We start from the raw sequence: 19,570 nt of genomic DNA, 5'->3' as shown, positions 1-19,570 counted from the left end.
GTTATCACGGTGAGTTATAGAGTATTCACTAACCGCTTTGAAAATGCTTCGTTTCCCTTTAACTCGAACATGTGCTTTGGATTTGAATATTTATTATGTCACAAATAGGCGCAGCTTGTACACGAGGTCTCTTAGCCTTTCATCAGCCACCCCTGCATGCTTCGCTCGAGCACTATGAAACATGGCTACACAGGTCGTGATGAAAACTTGGTGAAATCTGCGAACACGTGCCAAGCTGCGTTTTATCACCTTCTGATACGACAAGACACTTGTCTTGTTAGGCGCAAAAGACGGAAAGGACGCGCATGCGCAGTACATGTCTCAACACCAGGCGGAAGTTTGGGCAGAGGGTGCAGGAATTTGTCTTGCAACGCCCCTCGTAGATTGCGTCAAATTTGACCACGCCTGCCCATCCGTGCCCTAGGAACTCATCCGCTGCAGGGTCCGCACGCGACGGGCGACTATGGCCGGCAAAGAAACGGCTCGACCCTACTTGACGATGTCGGGCGGCAGCTGCACCGTGGACCAGGGTGCAAGCAGTGCAGCGCCTGATCTGGACTTTGGCAGGTGGGCGTCCATTGAACATTTACTTCGAATAATGTCAAACCTAGAGAATCTGTTACATGCTGTTACGGTAAACCTTCCTAGGCGAGCTCTTATGTGCTTTACTGGCCGTGGATGCTGCTGGAGTCTTATTGAATACGGCTCACAATATAGAGATTTGCAATGTACAATTGGCTTGCACGTAGCCCCAGCACACTGGTCTTTATACCGGGTTTAGCGCCTACGAAATTACTCAGGCAACGAACGCGCCGTACCCAATTCTTTTAATGAAACAAAGCTTTCTACGCGTTATGGTTTCATGCGCTTCCGGTCAATTTATTGACAAGTATGATGGGCCAGTCCAGCAGGTAGGACAATACTAAACCTACACTTGAGTTAAACTCTGGTTATTTACGTGCCAAAACCACGAAGTTATTATCAGGCACGTTGTAGTGGGAGATTCAGGATCACTTTTGACAACAAGGGGTTATTAATGTGAACCCCATGGAACAAGGGTTATTGGATGAACGGGTGAACCCCATGAACACGCGTTAGCAGCCGTTATTTGATCACGCCACCTCTGGCTTAGCAACGCAGCACCAAAGTCACTAGGCCTTCACGGCGAGCGATATCACATTTGTCTGATCGCGGGAAAGGTGTGCCGTAAAGTTGGCCACTTTCGGTTACAATGTAATCGAAGTGTCTTGTGGTTGGGGTGTTCGTGTCCTACTGATTTTGTCAAGAAGGTGCATAATTGTTGTGCTGCTTGAAGCTTTGCAGTAGATGTCTTATAGCCCGCCGTGAAAGCTTACCTTCATATAAGCTTGGAAAAACTCGCATGGTGCTCTATGCATTTTTGCATTTTTGCCCAGTGGTTATTTTTCACCTCATACATGCGCATCCACGCGGGCTGACAAAATGTTCGCGCTCATAAGCGTCGATTTGCTTCCGCTGTTCTCGATGCGACGTTAGATGGTAATTTATCACAATTGGAAAAATGGCTCTCAGTTCCAGGTTATTTGATTACATAAAGTGGCAAGATGGCTGCTCTAATATGTGATGACACATCAAACATTGCACTGCATTCGAGGTATGCAGCGTCAAAGTTGCGGTAAAAATGCCCTGCTGTTCCATTTACTTTTCTTCGGAAGATTGTTAGTCAATGAAACACAAACATAACTGGGACAAAAACGTATTTATTCGCCAATTTCGCAAATGATTATCTCGGATCTGGTGACAGCCTGAAAATTCGGTCAAAGTTGGTACCCCTTGACAACTCACCGGCTAGATTTCGTGCATTGCAATATGTGCCGTCACATAATTAAGAAGTTAATTAGAACTTTTTCTTAATAAGTCATATATACCTATTGATGTCTCGTGCAAGTGATGTTTACCTCTAGGAGTAACCGAGCTTAATGAATGAAGCTATGCTATGTGACATAAGTGATATTTTAATTATGTGATTACGAAAAGACAGGCGGTACATTGCAGGCTTAGAAATCTTTAGAACAGCAGTTTGTGATTGTTGCACTTTTTACTGGTCTTCCTCTGAGCGTGCGGCAAATTTGTTCCGGATAATTTCTAGCATAGATTAGTCTTTCAATTACTACGCAACGGGGGAAAGATTTCCGCCTCTATATAAATACAAGCCAAGTTTTTGTCTTTAAGCTTTGCAAGCTGAATGCCTGTACAGTTTTAATGAGCCCCGAAGTCAAGGTAAAATCATAGGCGGTGGCTTGTTCGATTGCTGCAGAATACTTATGTGGGCAGCATCCGCTACATTCATCAAAGAAACATAGGCTAAATTTACGATTTCATGATGAATGTATCATGCCTATCGATGATATTTGCTAAAGGCGTAGTGACACGACAGTTTTGAGTGTATTTGTTGCGCTGAATGAAAATATTAGGCCTCTCAATCTTAATAAAAACGGCGACAAGGCTATTTTCTAGAGCTCTGAAAAGACTGTTTTCAAAGGTTTCAAGCCCTCGGACCTTGAGAGCAAGAAAATAAATTGTCAAAAAGATGTTGTCAGTACCTCTTTAAAGGTCTAGACGCGTACCGCGCTGGTGTTCTGGAGACTTTGCTTCAAAACCACTTTTTCTTGAACCTTGTAACTACAGGGGTGTGGAAATGTCGGAAACGTAGATGTCTTGTACTGCTGGCTTTGGCGATGCGCCGATAAGCGCGAGGACTCGGGTTCGAATATCGGTGTGCGCGGCCACACTTCGCCGGAGGCGTAATGGAAAAACTCCCGTGCTCTGACTGTACGGTAAAGAACGCCAGGTTGCCCAAATTTTTCCTCTTCGGCGTAGCCCATAATTATATCGCCGTTTTATCACAAAAACACCACAGAATTTTAATACACGCAGATGCGAGAAGACGGAAACAACTGACCGTTTCATGCGCACGTAGTTTCTTGCTCATCAGCCAAGTTTCAGTTTCCTAGCAAAAACGCGACAGTATCTCGTGCGGCATGATGCACGAGAAGGATTTTTCTTGTGATTTATGGCTGAGGAGAGATGACACCACCAGTAGCTAGAAATTTCACTCAGTAGCAGCATAAGTGATCTGATTAAACCGGCTATTTATTGTTTTACCGAATTAGCGAACCAAAAGGAACATATAACCTGTTTTCCGACATCCGCGTTTCCAGTACATCTGTTTCTCAAAATTTGTACTGATCTTGAGCACGCTACATGCCCAGCAATTTTGGCCAGAGTTCCAAAAGGCACTGCGTATGAATTTCCTTCGTGTTGGCTTCAGTGGCCGCTCTTTCACGGGGAGGGTGCGAGGCTGACTTGTTGGTGGCAAAGGAAAGTTGTAGAACTCGCACAACGTATACTCTCAAATCGCAGGTACGAAAAGACGAGATAGCACTGTACGCGAACGCACACACTCTTTATCGCTAGTTTATGCCTTTTCCGGGCGACGCTTTCCACCCCACTAACCACCTAAGGGTGTAGCTCATCCCTCGATGCGCCCTTATCGTTGACTCACCGTAGACTACGTTTCACCCGGTATATACATATAATATGTGTGTGTGTATTCTAATTTCGTGCGTGACACGAATTGTAGAAGGCTCGCGAGCTCTCGTTTTCGGTGCACCCTTCCATGAGTCAAGCACCTGCATGAATAGCCGACGCGCTTGACCATGACTCCAGTTTTCGACGATCTATGCGTGTTCATGTCCCTAATTTTTATTGTGGGTACAGGTACAGGTCATCACCGCGAAAGAAACAGACGACAATAAGGTAAATTAAGAGGCTTTTTTTTTCAATTTCTGGTATCGTGCAGCGCAGACAATGAACGGCTTACAGCCTTACCATTGGGCTCCAAGCTAGAACACGGTTTTGAAACATTCACGATTCGTAATTTTCGAAAAGAAGCCGATTGTTCCTTGGTGCCAAATCCATGATCGGAAAGCGTCGGCACTGTCAAATACAAGTGTCCGTTGAAAAGGCGGTAGCACTCGAGAGGAGTAGGTTTTTCCTGCAACCAACTTCACGATCCAGAATTTGGGCTCTTTACAGCAAAGTTTTACTAATGAAGTGCCCTCCCTATCTGTTCTCTCGCAGAGTTCCCGAAGAAACCAGAGAAGCAGCGTGGCAGCAGCGAGAGAACCAGGCTGCCAACAGAATCCTACAGTGCCATGGTTGCCGTTTCGCTTTCACCGACATGGAGGCCTTCAAAAACCACGCCTGTGACCACTCCCTTGAGAAAACCCACAACTGCTCCGATTGTGGGAAACTGTTTAAGACACCTTGGGGCCTCGCGATGCATTCACGTACGCACCGCGAACAATCCCTTGAGTGCGGCGTGTGCGGCAAAACATTTCATACCAAAGATGGCCACGAGACTCACATGTTTCTATTCCACGTAGGCGCACAGGATTGAGAAGCCGTCGAAGGGTCTGCTTAACACGGCAGCACACACCACGAAATTGGTCCAGCACGTCGGGAAGCACAGTCGCAGGTCTCGCATCTGCGTCGGTGTAGCCGGATGTTCACCCGCGAGGAGCGACTTCTCTGGATGTCACCCTGGCGCCAAGACGTGTCGTGTGCCTTCGGAGAGAAACTTGCGATCTGGGCCTCAACTGTTCTAGCTGTGCGCTGACTTGACAAACCAAAGGGGGCTAATCTTATTCTTTCTGACTACGGCTGAAGAATGCCTGCGAATAAAATTCTTAGTGATTATCTCGAGGAACACTGTACGCAAGCTCTGTTGTTTTTTTCGAAGAACGCACCCATTCTTCGCAATATTGTAGCCATGGTTAAAATAGGTTAATGTGCCTCCTGGATTGAACAAGGTAGCGAGATACCTTTTTCGAAAAATAGTAGTATCGATATTGATAGTACAGTTCTTAATAGTGAAGTTGAGTAAAGTGCCGCCCTAATATTCTTGAGCCCTGCCTGTGACGTTATCAATAGTTTTAGGGCCCTCCACTGTAAAAAAAAAGTTGTTAAAAATGGTACACATTTGTTCAATGGTGGAAGCTCAAGGCTCTGCCTGGAAAAACGTGATGGTTATAGCGGAACACCAGCTACACACGTCGGCTTAGCTGGTGAATCTAACAAATGATCAAATAAAACATTGCTTCGGCTAATTAATTGACTTTAATGATGATGATGCCTAATTGGCATCCCGTGGAGAATGCCTGCGAATAAAATTCTTAAAGTGGTTATCTCGAGGAACACTGTATGGCAGCTCTGTGGTTGGTTTCTTTGAAGAACGCACCCGTTCTTCGCTTTACCAGTCGCACCAGCTTTGCCAGTCGGCTTGGCTGGTGCATGGTATTAATGAATTTCAATTGTGCTTCGTATATGTAATGGACTTTAAAGGCAAGCTGGAGAGTCTGTCGAATTCAATAAGACGCTCATATACGGATGCGGGAACCTTTTAAACCATGAAGGTAAAATTTGGGGGGGGATTTTTCACTTAGGAGCGAGGCAATCGTCGGTTAAAATTGCGCTGCAGCTCCGCCCCCCGTCGAGCGCCGCGCGCTGCTGCTGACGCTGACGACGCGAGTGGAGACCGGAAACCGCGGCTTAGTGACGTCAACACTGGTGTTCCGCTCCTTCAGTCTCCGCGACCGTGCCTGACCGGGCTTATTTCTGCGTGTGTGCCGTCCTAATCTGCTTTGCTCGACCCTACATTCGTTTATTTCTGTGTATATAGGAGTGGTAGTTGACGTGCGCAGCATCAATTGAACTTGTAGGGCAATCATGCCGGCGTTCTGTGCCGCCTACGCTTGCACGAACACCAGGGGCCGCGACGATGTTCCGATGTTCCATTAGTTCCTGCAAGACAAGAAGCTTTCAGCTAAGTGGGAGGCTGCTGTGAAGCGAAAGAACTTGAAGCGCTCAAGAACAACAGTGTTGCGCTCTAACCACTTCCTTGACGATTACTACCGGAGTTTATCAATAATACGTGCTTTGGGTTCCCCTTCGTGTTAGCACGCTGAACGGAAGGTGCATGTTTATCGCCCACCCTTGACGCAGGTTTCATCGCCAAGCGCCGCGAATTTTCTATTCGCACGTGTGTTGTGAAACAGCCTGCATGCAGCTACCATAACGCAGTGCAAGCGTAAAGTTTGCATGGGTTGGAAAGCCTGCTCACGCCAAGACGCTGCGCTCCCCCCTTCTCTTACACACATAAGAAACCGACCATCTCACGCAGCCGGCGAAATTCGACGGTTACGAGTAGCATGCGAATGGCGCGTTGATGAAGGTTCTATTCTACACGTGCTACAGCAGCCGGTAAACTTTTCCCGCGTTTAAACCGCCTGTGTAGATTGCCGACAGCTTTGGAGCAGCGCACAAATGCTGAAGATCGCATCACCGCTTACGTTCTACCAGGAGGCATGCAGGAACATAACACTACAGTTGTTTGCCCGGAAACGTACTCACTGGAACGCTGAATGCAGCTTAGCAAAAATCATACTCACAAAAGAACATTTCCAACACAAGGAGATGCTAACACTTCGCCTTCGTTCGCGTGGAAAACAGTGCTTGCACCAGCATATTTTGCTTCTTGGAGAGGCCGGCTCTTCGCAATCGGCTCGTGCATGTAGTATATAGAAGTATGTACGTACGTGTAGTATGTACAAGTATAAACCCCTTACAAGTGATCTCGCACGCGACAGCGACAGCGCTACAAGCGAGGCGATGGCTGTCGCGTTCACTCGTCGTCAGCAAGCCGAACGCCACGCGAGCGACGGCTTTGAGCGACGACTTCCCGGTATGAGGATAGCAATGTATGCGCCGAAACTGGCGTGACGCATGCTTTATCAATTTAAGTTGATGTATTTTACTGAAGAAGGAGCACAAAGTATTTCTGAAGTCTGGCACTAGGTTCTTATTCTTGCACGTGTAAAATTCAGTAGTTTGCTCGTTCCGTGCGACAAACAGTCGTATTTGAGTTATGTACATCCAGTTTCGGCTTCGCACAATTGGCTCGTCGCTCATAGCATTTCCGGGCGACGAGCGACGAGTTCTAGATTTCTAGAAACAAGCGATCGAGCGACAACACCGAGCTATTTGCTCAAGCGACGGCCCGTTTTGTAGCTGGAAGCTGTAACCCGTCACCGTCGCGCGCAAAATCGCTCTCGTAGAGTTTGGACTTAACGCCAAGCTCCTCAGAGAAACGCAAGCTCTCGAAAATTTCCATGACCGTCTCAGCAAAGCACCACCAAACTATTTTTCACCGTGCTTCGTGTGTAGCGGCAGCAGTCGGTCCGGACGAACACCATTGTTGACGTCACGAGGCACCCGACCAATCACAGGCGTAAACGAGGCGCTCGAGCTGGGCGTGTCTGCTGCTGCATGTTTCGTCACAATAAAATAGTTTTGCGCTTTCTTTCGCTCAATTTCGATGCGATATTCGAATTCAGAGGGGTCTACTCCTCACTCATTTTTTTCTGGAAAAGCTTTCAACTTCCCTTTAAGGATTATGTGGTATTGGCAATCCCTGTCAAGGGGGCGTATGATAACATATCTCACGAGGCTATCCTCGGTGCTCTTGAGATGGTTGGCCTAGCTGGTCGAGTTTTCCAATGGATTTCCCATTACCTTTTACACCTACCGAGGTGTTACTCAAGGCGGATTACTAAGCCTTACCGCATTCAACCTCACACTCATTGGTCTCGTTGATCATCTGCCAGCAGCAATCAAGATATCAATGTATGCAAACGACATATGTATATGGACTTCAGGTGTCACATGTCCTCAGATAGGTGCAAGACTTCAAAAAGCTTATACTCATGCACGCTGCATGAGTATCATGCAGCGTGCATGATGCAGCGTGCGTCCGCAACCAAGGTCTTGAAATCTCGTCAGACAACTGTGCACTGATGGCTTTCACTCGCAAACCAATGACACCCTACGCCATCTCAATAAATGGCTACATAATTTCTTATGAGAAGACGCACAGAGTTCTTGGCATAATCATTGATAGAGATCCCGCATGGAGCCCGCACGGGACCTACTTGACCTGCTGTGACCTACAGCAATCTCCCAGCTTTTCAAGTTTCTGGGCGGAAAGAGTTGGGAAATGTCAGTGCATGCAATGTTGGAATTGTACAGGGTCCTTTTATCTGGGCTTCTTGAGGTACAGTTTGCCCGTACTTTCCAACACTTTCCAGACAAATCTTCGTGCTCTACAGGCTACTAAAACTCGGGCTCTCAGGGGTTGTCTTGGTTTGCCTAAATGTAAATCGACAGTAGCGACTATTGCGTTCGCCCGGCACCAACCCATACAAACACACATTGCGGTGGCAGTGTTGATAGTGCACATTAGGCACTTTGATTGCGCCCGTTCCCACCACCTGGCTACAATACCGTCAGAAAGGCCACAGGCATCATTTTGTACTTCGATTTCGGATTATTACACCTGGCTTCCATCAGGCTTCACCTCCGCAACTAAGCTATGTATTCCTGCATGGTGTATGGCTCATCCTGCAGTGCACCTCACCGTACAAGGAATCAGGAAAAAATCTGAGCTATCATCACCTGCTCTTAAACAACTAACTCTGCTCCTTTTACACAAGAGGTACGCCGACCACGCACGTATTTATACTGACGGATCGGCAGCTCTCCAGCGTTCCTCTGGAGCCATAGTTTTCCCAGCGAAAGTCACCACCATCAGTTTCAAGACATGTCACCCAACGACACCGATGGCTGCCGTAGTTGCAGCTCTTCGCTCTGCATTTCGTCCCGTCAGCAACGAACTACCTCGAAGGTGATCAATATTCAGTGACTCGAATGCCGCACTGCTGTCGTTGCTGTAAGCCCTGCGGCGTGGACCACACTAACAGCTGCTATTCGAGATTAGAGAAGTAATCCATACCTTGACTGAGGAAGGACACTACGCGACATTTCAGTGGTTTCCAAGTCACTGCGGCGTCATAGGGAACGAACACGCTGATAACGTTGCCCGGTAGGCACTTCAGGGCGACGAAGAGGAGCCGACACTATTATCAAGGACAGATGCCGCTAGAAAATTTCGAATGCTCAGCCATGATATCACGTTCTACTGGTGGATCGCAGGAATTTTTCAAAACCACGGGTTGCACAACCCAGACTTCTCTCTATGCCTTTGCAATTCCAGCTGGACTCTGCCATCGCCAAGCTACGTGCTTTGTCAAATATGGCTAGGGGTGGCCTTCAGCAGGTATTTCGCTTTCCGAATCGGATGGGCCGACGACGCCTCGTTTGATGACTGTGGTAACGAGGAGACTCTTCAACACCTTCTCCGTGACTGTCCTCACTACTATTTACAGAGACGATCACTCGCAATCGCGATAGCGCGCTTTCGACGAAGACCTCTAAATGAGGAAATTATTTTAAAATGCCACCATGCCAAGCCATCGCAGCGGAGGGCGACGAGGGCACTGTTGCAGTTTTTAAAGGCAACATAATTGGACAAGCGGCTGTAGCCAAACAGCTGTTTATAGTGCTGCAAGTGCTACTGTGCTGTGCGTTGACAGTATGCGGCGACAGTGACCGACTGTGATTGTATGTCTATGCTCCTTTGTTTCTTCATCTCTACTTTTTTATCACTTTGCCTCCCCCTACCCTCTCTATCCAGCGTAGGGTAGCGAACCGGATCTTCCTCTTTAATTAACCTCTCTACCTTTCCCTTTTCCTCTCTCTCTCTCTCCGCCACGTGTCGGCCTAGAATTGCAATGTCTTCGGGATCGGATCTCGTATGGGGAGTGCTTAACGCCTGCTTCACCTCCGCCGCGGGTCGGACCGGCATCGCACTATATTTGGGATGTGCCAACGCACGGGAAGGGCTTAACGCCTGCTTCACGTCCGCCACAGGTCGGGCCGTTATTGAACTGTCTTCGGGACTAGTCCACGTATGGGGAGTGCTCAACGCCTACTTCACCTCCGCCGCTGGTCGGCCCAGCAGGGCACTATATTCGGGATCGGGCCACGTATGGGGAGTGCTTAACGCCTGCTACACCTCCGCCGCGGGTCGGGCCGGTATTGCAGTATATGCGGGATCGGCCCGCGTAATCCCCTTTGCTTTTGCTTACGAATCGAACATTTCCTTGGAGTGTAGAGGTATGCAGCTTCAATGTAAAAATGCCCTTGTCCCGTGCATCGGGTGGGCGTTAAAGAGCCCCAGGCGGTCAACGCACTCGTTGTGCTGTGCAGCAGCAGCTGCCTCACGTGCAGCGTAACTACAACATGTGATACGCACCTGTTATTACCACATCGTCTACAGGCACTGACGCAGATCAACAACTTTGGTTTTGCGGACGTCGATTACGCGGGTGCTATCTCGACCAAGGCGACCGCATTGAGCGGAATTCCGAATGCAATAAAGGCTTGTGTAGTACGAATACTAAGCTGCATGCTAGAAAGCCTTGGTGGTGAAAATTATGCTGGAAGAATGCCGTGGCAGATAATCAAATCATTGTTCTGGCACGTAAACCCCTCGAACTGAGGAATGCCCTTCCGCGAGCTGTACAGCACAAAACTCAGTCTTTGTCCACAGCTTCAAGCATTCTTTTAAACCAGGAAATCGGCGCTTGCCTGATATCAGCAATCCAAGAAATTTTGGTAGGCAGTCTGATCAGATGGTCAGCTTAACCAAGGCACAAATTCTATCCATTCCACTAAAAGAAAATTCATTCTTATATTTTGAGATAATTGGAAACTGTTTTTGACAAGAAACACTAAGCTTATAAACATTAAACGACACAGTTGTCCGAACACTTTGGGCAGTTTATTCCGAAAGGTGAAAGATAGGACGTGTATGAATGATTCTAGCGGTGCCATGACGCTCCTCACAGAGTATTCAATAAATATACGGGGGCATCGTTATGGCACGACTAGACACGTGAAAATGCAGCTGAGCCGAATAATCACTACCCTCGCAGCTATTAGCACTCCCACTACGCTGGCCTAAGGTGCCTCGACAGTGCAGCTTCGTGTCCATTGCAAAATACATTACACCTTTTAAATTGAGTAAGGGTGCAAGTCAGTTTAACTCGTACCTTTTCTGTGTGTAAGGATGCCAGCAACACCTATATTCGCAATAAGGAGTGTATTCTCTTTTAATTATCTGTAAATTATTTACCTCTACACACTGGCCTGCTGAGGAGCGTGTTTGCAGACATCCCACCTCAATCAAGCAGGGCTTGAGACTGAAATGAAATCCTCCTGCGTATGTAGATTGAAGAGTATTTTCCGTTTCACTCAGACCTATTTATGTAGCAATCTTTCCAAAGATCTTCTGGTAATGATGAAGATGTGTCGGGCTTTAATGTCGCAATGGCCAGATACGGTCAAAGGGGGCAAGTAGAAACGCCAGTTTCTTGGAGCACGCCTAGTTATCCTGTGAGTCGCACGACGTCACAAAAGCATTAAAACTCACCAGGTCGAAGCGATGTGTACGCAGTGACAATGCGTTAATATGCTAAGGAAACCACATTGCTTTCATTACTGCTGCTATCTCTACTATATGAAATGCCTTTCCGTAATTTATGACAGCGACACAGAGAGACTAATTGGACTCCGCAGGTTTCTCAATTACCTGAGCAATGACAGGATCCGTGATGGAATGTCTCTTCCTGAAGCAATCCTGCTCTCTTGGTTAATTGAAGCCAAGTGTCGCCACGATTCTGTTTGAAATTATCGTGTTCTATAGTTTACGCAATACTGTAACCTAGCTCAGATGGTAGAGCGGCTGCTACGGAAAGGCGGTGGTCCCGGGTTCGAGTCCCGGACCAGGACGAATCTTTCTTCAACTATGAGGCTTTCCTTTCGAGGAACCCGTATGGGTTCCCTTTCTAGCAATCGCTACGAACGGGTGGATGTCTGATTTCCCTTTATTCATTACTTCTCTCCACCTTGCGGGTTTCCGCAGAACTACTACGTCAAACACTTGCCTATGCTTCGTGTTGTCGACAAATTCGACTTCGCCCTGCCATTTGCTAGCCGCCTGGTTAGCTCAGATGGTAGAGCGGCTGCCCCGGAAAGGCGGTGGTCCCGGGTTCGAGTCCCGGACCAGGACGAATTTTTCTTCAACTATGAGGCTTTCCTTTCGAGGAACCCGTATGGGTTCCCTTTGTAGCAATCGCAACGAACGGGTGGATGTCTGATTTCCCTTTATTCATATGCTTATATTGTTTCAATTATTTATCGTCTCCCGCTTTAGTATATTATCAGTATTCTTCTAGCTCTCTGATATACAGTCGCAGTTGGGAGGAGTTGCGTATAAAGGGCCGCTTGCTTTTGAAGCGCTTTATTTCCTGCATTTTTCAATGACTCGACTGTTACTCAGTATTCACCTTCCACAACGGGACATGTCTTGCAAGGCTTTTCCAACCCCGCCGACAGTTATTGAAGGAGCCTCAGTATGTTACCACATATATATATATATATATATATATATATATATATATATATATATATAGGGGAACGTTATGTTTATATATGCAGCGAGCGGGTATGTATAACCCCGGTGTGCTGAAATGAAATGCATGGTTCGACGGAAAACCGTCTGGTCGGGGAATCTCATGGCTTTAAATATCGAGCACCGACCAATCGTAGAAATCAAAAACAAAAAAAAGTGGGAGTTTTGACCGAAAGGCCAAGCAACGACTGCGATAGCAAATTAGTGGACAGCTATACAATGTGAGGATTTATGGTTTTAGTGGCCGTAAAGATTTCTAAACATAGGCACACTACCTAACATACCAAATATGGTGTTACGCGCGCACAAGCAAACATGAACACATGTCGCTCGATGACCGCGGTAACTCGATGTTAAAACGCTGGCTTGAGGAAACGCGGCAGCAGCGGTGAGAAAACTGACATTTGTGCTGTCTGTCGCTTCAACGAAAAGTGAGCTCCGAGTACACAGCACGCACAAAGCTACAAACCACCGACGCACCTGTAGACTCTGCCCCCAGGTAACTACCCCTCTAGATATGGCCTGCGGCCGCGTGCAGCCTCGACATGCGCCGTTGCAGCCGGAGTACAACGCAGCCCACGTTGCGACCGCCTCCCTCTCCCTCCCTTTCGTCCAGGGCATCGCAACACTGGGTGCCTCGCGCACGACTGCTGCTGCCCGCTTGCGTCTGTTCTTTCGCGGGCGATGTTGAGCCGTAATCGTCTGCTCCCCTCGTGCGCTTTCACTCACGCATACAGCGTAGGGGGCGCGGCGACGGCATTATCTCCCTTGGACTTTATACAGGACCTCACGACGACGGCGACACCGACGGCTGAAATGCGCTTGGATGGATGAATGGATGGATGAAAAACTTTATTAGGGTCATTTAGGGCACGCACTACCACGCAGTGGGCCACTCCCACGTCGGGACAGAGAATGCGCTTGAAGTATTCATGATTTTTGCTATCGCAATAGAGGCATTTCAGCCCCACTACGGGAGCCTCCTTCACCATGAAGGGATTGATGTCAAGTTTGGTTGTGTAAGCTTCATAATGTGACGAGAGCATCCGGTGCATATCGGGGGCAGATCGCCTGAGTTGCGATTGAGCGTTTGTGCCGTATATGAATGGATTTAGCTAAAGCCTTGCCACCTTGTTCTGTTCTTTTGAAATCATTGTCGCGCTATCCCAGTCGATGCCACGGCCCATGCACACTGAGTGTTCCACCAACGCGTTTGTTGCTATATGCTTGATGCTGACATCATAGTTGTGTTGTTCTACATTTTTTTTTAAATTGCCCGTTTCACCTATGTACACGTGTTCAAAACCAGCGCAAGGAATCCTGTACAACGCACCCGGGAACTTCTCTTTTGCGAGCTAGTCTTTGCACGTTAAACATTGCGTGCCTTAGCTTGCGTGTAGGGCAACTGAACAGTGCAAATTTAAGTAGCAGTCGCAATGCTATTGAACGCAGCTACCTCTGTATATCAAATCAAATTAGTATGTATTTGGGCTCACAAGTACCTATAAGGGGCGCCTGTCTGTTAAGATACAAGTAGACTGCAGTGAACAGATGCTATGATATACATTATTTTCATGGGTTTAACCACTGGATGTCTGCCGGTTCATGGCAAATCCTCCAGAATGGCCTTTGTTCTCGCGACACAAGAGGTGCAGATAACTTGAACATTGAATGATACGCGTGGTACCATTCTGTGCATACACGTGTAACAACCATTCGCCTCTCGATAAGTATTATACAGCACCTTCGTCATCGTGACGTCACTGGGACGTCTCGCACTGGGTCTCGGCCTGATTCGGAGTTTATGTTTTGGCAGAGCTTGTGATTGCTGTGGTGAATAAACAAAGAATTTGCTAAATAATAATGCTGTAACCTTTGTGATGGACAAGCATAAATGTTACCCGCCGTGGTTGCTGCACGAGGTCCCGGGATCGAATTCCGACCACGGCGGTCGCAATTCTTTGGGGGCGAAATCAGCCATCTACTTAGATTTAGGTGGACGTCAAAAAGAACCCCGGGTGGTCGAAATTTCCGGAGTTCTCCACTGCGGCTTGCTGGATTGCCGTTAGTTATATAGTCATATTAACCGCTTTCGTAGTGCTTCGTTTCACTTTCATTCGAACCTGTGCTTTGAATTTATATATTTATTATGCGACAAAAAGTACAACTGGCCCAGGAGGGCTCTTATTCCTTCATCAGTTGCGTGTGGTTTGGTAAAAGTGACAAGACTCCACTGCGTCCTACGCTCGAGCGCTATGAAATGTGGGTGTACAAGTCGTCATATAGATAAGACGGGATCTGCGAACACGTGCCAAACTGCCTTTTGTCACCTTCTGATAAAGCAAGAGACTTGTATAGTTAGGAATGAGAGCTAGAAAGGATGCGCATGCGCAGTGCCATGTCTCGACACCAGGCGCTAGTTTGGGCAGAAGGTGCAGGAATTCGCTTTGGCATGCCCTCGTAGACAGCGTGAAATAGGACCGCACCTGCATTACCGTGTCCTAGGAAGTCACCCGCTCCACTGTCCGTACAGGACGGGCGACTATGGCTGGGAAAGAAACAGCTCGACCCTACTTGACGATGTCGGGCGGCAGCTGCAACATCGCCGAGGGTACAAGTAGTGCAGCCACCGATCTGGACAAAAGCGGGTGAGCTTCCATTGAACATTTACTTTGAATACTGTCAAACCGAGACACACTGTTACATGTAGCTTGAGAAACATTTACGTTCTTTTCCGGTGAACATTTCTAGATGAGCTCTTTTGCACTTTGCATATAGTGGGTGCTGCTGCTGCTGTCTTGGCGAATACGGCTCACACAAGAGACATTTGCAATGGGGAAGTGGCTTGCACGTAGACGAAGCACATGGGCCGGTACACCAGCTCTAGCGCCTACGAAATTACTCGGTCAACCAGCACGCCCTGCCTAATATCCTCTACAGATAAAGCGCAGGCTCTAGAGTGTCTTGTTCCTTTAATAAAACGAAGCTATCTACACCTTAGGGCTTTATGCCTTTAGCCTGTCAATCTATTGCAAACTATGGTAGGTCAGTCCTGCGGGTAGGGCAATGCTAAATGTAAAGTTCAGTTAAATTCTGTTCGTTTACTTGAGAAAACCACGACGTGATTGCCAGGCACGTCGTTATGGCGGATTCCGGATCACCTTTGACCACAAGAGTTTCTTAACGTGAACCCCACGGAACACAGGTTTGAATCAGGCCCTCCCAGCAGCACAGCACGAAATTCAATAGGCCTCCACGGCGAGCGATATTACATTTGTCTGATCGCGGGAAAGGAGTGCTGTAAAGTTGGTGAATTTCAGTTTCAATGTAATTTACGTGTCGTATCGTTGGTGTGTGCGTGTCCTGCTGATTTTGTCAAGGAGGTGCATAATGGTTGTTCTGCTAGAAGCTTTGCAGAAGAGGTTTTATAGCACCGTCGTGAAAGATTACTTTCCTGTAGCCTTAGAGAAACTCCCTCGTGGTCTATGCATTTTCGCATTTTTTGCTCAGTCCTTATTTTCCACGTCATACATGGGCACCCACGTGGGCCGACAAAATGTTCGTGCTCATAAAAATTTGCTTACGCTGTTCTGGAAGCGACGTTAACATAAATTTATCTGTACTTAAGAAAGCGCTCTCAGTTCCAGGTTATTTATTTACATAAAGCGGCAAGGCGGTCGTTATATTGTGTGATGACACGTCACACATTGCACTGCATTCGAGGTATGGAGCGTCAAACATGCGGCAGAAACGCACTGCTGTTCCATTTACTTTTCTAGCGAAGATTGTTAGTCAGTGAATCACAAACGTAACTGGGACGAAAACGTATTTCATCGCCAATTTCTCAAATCACTATCTCAGACCTGGTGAAAGCCTGAAAATTCGCTTGAAGTAGATACGCCTTGATAACTCACCGGATAGAGTTCGTGGATTGCAATAAGTGCCGTCAAGTAATTAAAGTTAATTAGAAGTTTTTCTTAATAAGTCATATAATTATTATTTTTCGTGCGAATAATGTTTGCCTCTAGGAGTAACCGAGCTTCATGAATAAATCTATGCTATGTGACATAAGTGATTCTTTAATTATGTGATTTCAAAAAGAAAGACGGTACATTGCAGGCTTAGAAATCTTCAGAACAGCAGTTTGTGATTGTTGCAGTGTTTAACGGTCTTCCTCTGAGCATGCGGCAAAAGTGTTTGAGATTATTGCTAGCAAGCTTGGGGGTGTGTCAATGACTACGCAGCGGGCGAAAGATTGCCGCCTGTATATGAATACAAGCCAAGTTTTTGTCTTTAAGCTTTGCAAGCAGAATGCCTGTGCAGTTTTAATGAGTACCGAAGTCAGAGGTAAAGTCATAGGCGGTGGCTTGTTCAATTGCTGCGGAATGCTTATAGGGGCAGCATCCGCACATCTGCAGCCCCATGTTACGTTTTTGGTTGAGCTACATTCATGAAAGAACCGAAGGCTAAATTTATGATTTGATGAGGATGTATGATTGCCATCGATGATATCTGCACTAAAGGGGTATATGACACTTCATTTCTCAGCGTGTGTTTGTTGGGCGGAATGAAAATGCTAAACATGTAAATCCTAGTAAATATTGTGACAAGGCTATTTCATAGAGCTCTGACAAGACTGTTTTCAAAGGTTTCTAGCTCTAGGACCTTCAAAGCAAGAAAATGAATTGTCGAAAAGACATTGGCGACCTTGACAGACCTTGGCGGCGGACATCGCCGTTGCAAAAAAAGTGTCCGTTACAAAGGTGGTAGCATTCGAGAGGAGTAGGTTTTTCCTGCCACCAGCTCCACCATCCAAAATTAGGGCTCATTACAGATAAGTTTAACTAACGAAGTGCTCTCCCAATCTCTTTTCTCGCAGAGTTCCCGGAGAAACCAGAGAAGCAATGGGGGAACAGCGAGAGAACCATTCTACCAACACAATCCAAGAGTGCCACGTGTGTCGGTTCGGTTTCACCGACGCGGAGGCCTTCCAAAAGCACGTCGCTGACCACTGGCTTGGGAAAAACCACAACTGCTCGGAGTGTGGTAAACTGTTTATGTGGCCTTCGCACCTCACGAGGCATTTAGGTACGCACGGCGAACCGGCCTTTGCGTGCAGCATGTGCGGCGAAAAATTTCATACCAAAGATAGCCGAAGGCAGCACATGTATGCATGGCACGTCAGTTCACACCAGTGAGAAGCCGTCGAAGGGTCTCCTTAACACGGCAGCACGCGCCACGAAGTTGCACGAGCACGTCGTGAAGCGCCGTCGCACCTGACGGGGGCATCTGCATCGGCGTAGCCGGAAGTACTCCCTGGAAGTCACCCTGGCGTCAAGATGTGTCGTGTGCCTTGGTAGAAGAATTTGCCGTCTGGGCCTCAACTGTTGTATCTGTGAACTAACTTCTTGACAAACGAAATTGGGCTAATCTTATTCCCTCTGACTACGGCTGAAAAATGCCTGCGAATAAAGTTCTTACAGGGGTTATCTCAAGGAATGCTGCCGCCAACTGTGTGGTTTTCTTCGAAAAACGAAACCTGTTTGTCGCAATCCTCTAGCCATGGTTAAAATAAATTTACTTGCGTCCTGGATTGAATAAGATAGCGAGATATCCTTCCTTAAAAAAATAGTAGTAAGGATATTTATAGTAGTTCTTAATTGTGAAGTCGAGGAAGTGCCGCCCTAATATTCTCTAGTCTTGCTGGTGAGGTTCGCAATAGTTTTAGTGCCCTTCACTGCACAAACTAAACTGTTCAATTTCCTACACATTTGTTCAATTGAGGCCGCTCAAGACTGTGCCCGGAAAAGTGTGATGGTCATAGTGGAATAACAGCTGCACGAGTCGGCTTAACTGTTGTAACTAATTATCACATAAAACATTGCTGCCGCTAAATAAGGGACTTTAATGATGATGCTTTGCTGTAATCCCCTGAAAAATGCCTGCGAATAAAATTCTTAGCGGTTATCTTGAGCTCTGTGGTTAGTTTCTTTGATGAATGCACTCATTCTTTGCTTTACCAGCCACATTAGCTTTACCACTGAGCTTGGCCGGTACGTGTTATTAATGATAGATTATAACTTTGCTTCGTGTTTATAACGGACTTTAATGATGATGCGGTATTGGCACCCTCTATGATACGGCGCGGAGACAGCTACGTAGCCTGCGTGATCTGATCAGGTGTACTGCACGTGCTTTAATTCCAGTGTTTCTGTATAAATCTCGAAAATACTTTTTTTTTCTGAAAGCTTCTCTGTCTGCCTTGTATCGCTACGTAGACATGTGACGAATCACGTCGTATCTATTTTTTTTCCTGCTTTTCTTACACCGATGCTCTTTACGTCCCTTGCTCGTCGCGGTTGCTGAGTGGTTGATGCTTCCAGCCACTTTAAATTCAAGAGCTTTTGGAAGGGTTATGTTACCTCCGGGTCTCACTGAATCCTGTCGCATAATTTTAGGAGGTGCCGAGTGGTTTCTGAAATTATGCTGCAGCATTAATATGCCTTACATTGTTGCGAATATTTGCTCTGGTATGTTTTTGTTCCGAGGCAACCAGCTTTAGCCTCAAATATAGCAAGCCACTCCCCTTTGTGTTGTCCAACCGCTCTTTCTTCCAAATTTTATTCTTCCGGTTCTGGTAAATGTCCCTGCTGTTTTTTTTTTCATTCTTTAAAGCCAATTCAGTGTCTCTGCTTCTCTCATTATCCGCCGTGGTTGATTAGTGGCTATCGTGTTGAGCTGCTAGGCGTCAGGTTGCGGGATCGAATCCCGGCCATGGCTGCCGTATTTTGATGGAGCCGAAATGCAACAACACGCGTGTATTTAGATTTGGGTGCACGTTAGGAAAATACAGGTGGTCTCATTTTTCAGAGTCTCTCAATACGGAGTGTCTCATAATCAGATAGTGGTTTTGGCACGTAAATCCTCATTATTATATTTTTCAATGATTTTTTTCTTTCTTTCTCATGACTCCCGCTCGTTTGTTTACACTTTAAATTACCCGTTACTTCGTTCCCAACTTTCTCAACCTCTTTCTCCATTCTGTATCCACGCATATCGGGTACAGATAGTTGCGCATACTTTTACAGCGCACTCCGC

At 46.9% G+C, this 19,570-nt stretch overlaps 2 long non-coding RNA genes and 1 other non-coding gene across 3 annotated transcripts; all 3 read left to right on the top strand.

The window, feature by feature from the left end:
• Window positions 1–338: 338 nt before the first annotated feature.
• Window positions 339–4,757, top strand: LOC126517457 (uncharacterized). Its single transcript, XR_011890952.1, has 2 exons — window positions 339–567; window positions 4,123–4,757. It is a non-coding gene; the product is annotated as an uncharacterized lncRNA (long non-coding RNA).
• Window positions 4,758–11,996: 7,239 nt separating this feature from the next.
• On the top strand, window positions 11,997–12,071 carry TRNAS-GGA (transfer RNA serine (anticodon GGA)). The gene has a single exon. It is a non-coding gene; the product is annotated as a tRNA-Ser (tRNA).
• Window positions 12,072–14,859: 2,788 nt separating this feature from the next.
• LOC129381392 (uncharacterized) lies at window positions 14,860–18,445 on the top strand. Its single transcript, XR_008609581.2, has 2 exons — window positions 14,860–15,120; window positions 17,352–18,445. It is a non-coding gene; the product is annotated as an uncharacterized lncRNA (long non-coding RNA).
• The last annotated feature ends 1,125 nt before the right edge of the window (window positions 18,446–19,570 follow it).

This window comes from Dermacentor andersoni, chromosome 11 (assembly GCF_023375885.2).
Source record: "Dermacentor andersoni chromosome 11, qqDerAnde1_hic_scaffold, whole genome shotgun sequence".
Classification (NCBI taxonomy): Eukaryota; Metazoa; Arthropoda; class Arachnida; order Ixodida; family Ixodidae; genus Dermacentor; species Dermacentor andersoni.
Note: the sequence above shows the minus strand (reverse complement) of the source record. Positions and strands in the feature narration are given on the sequence as shown.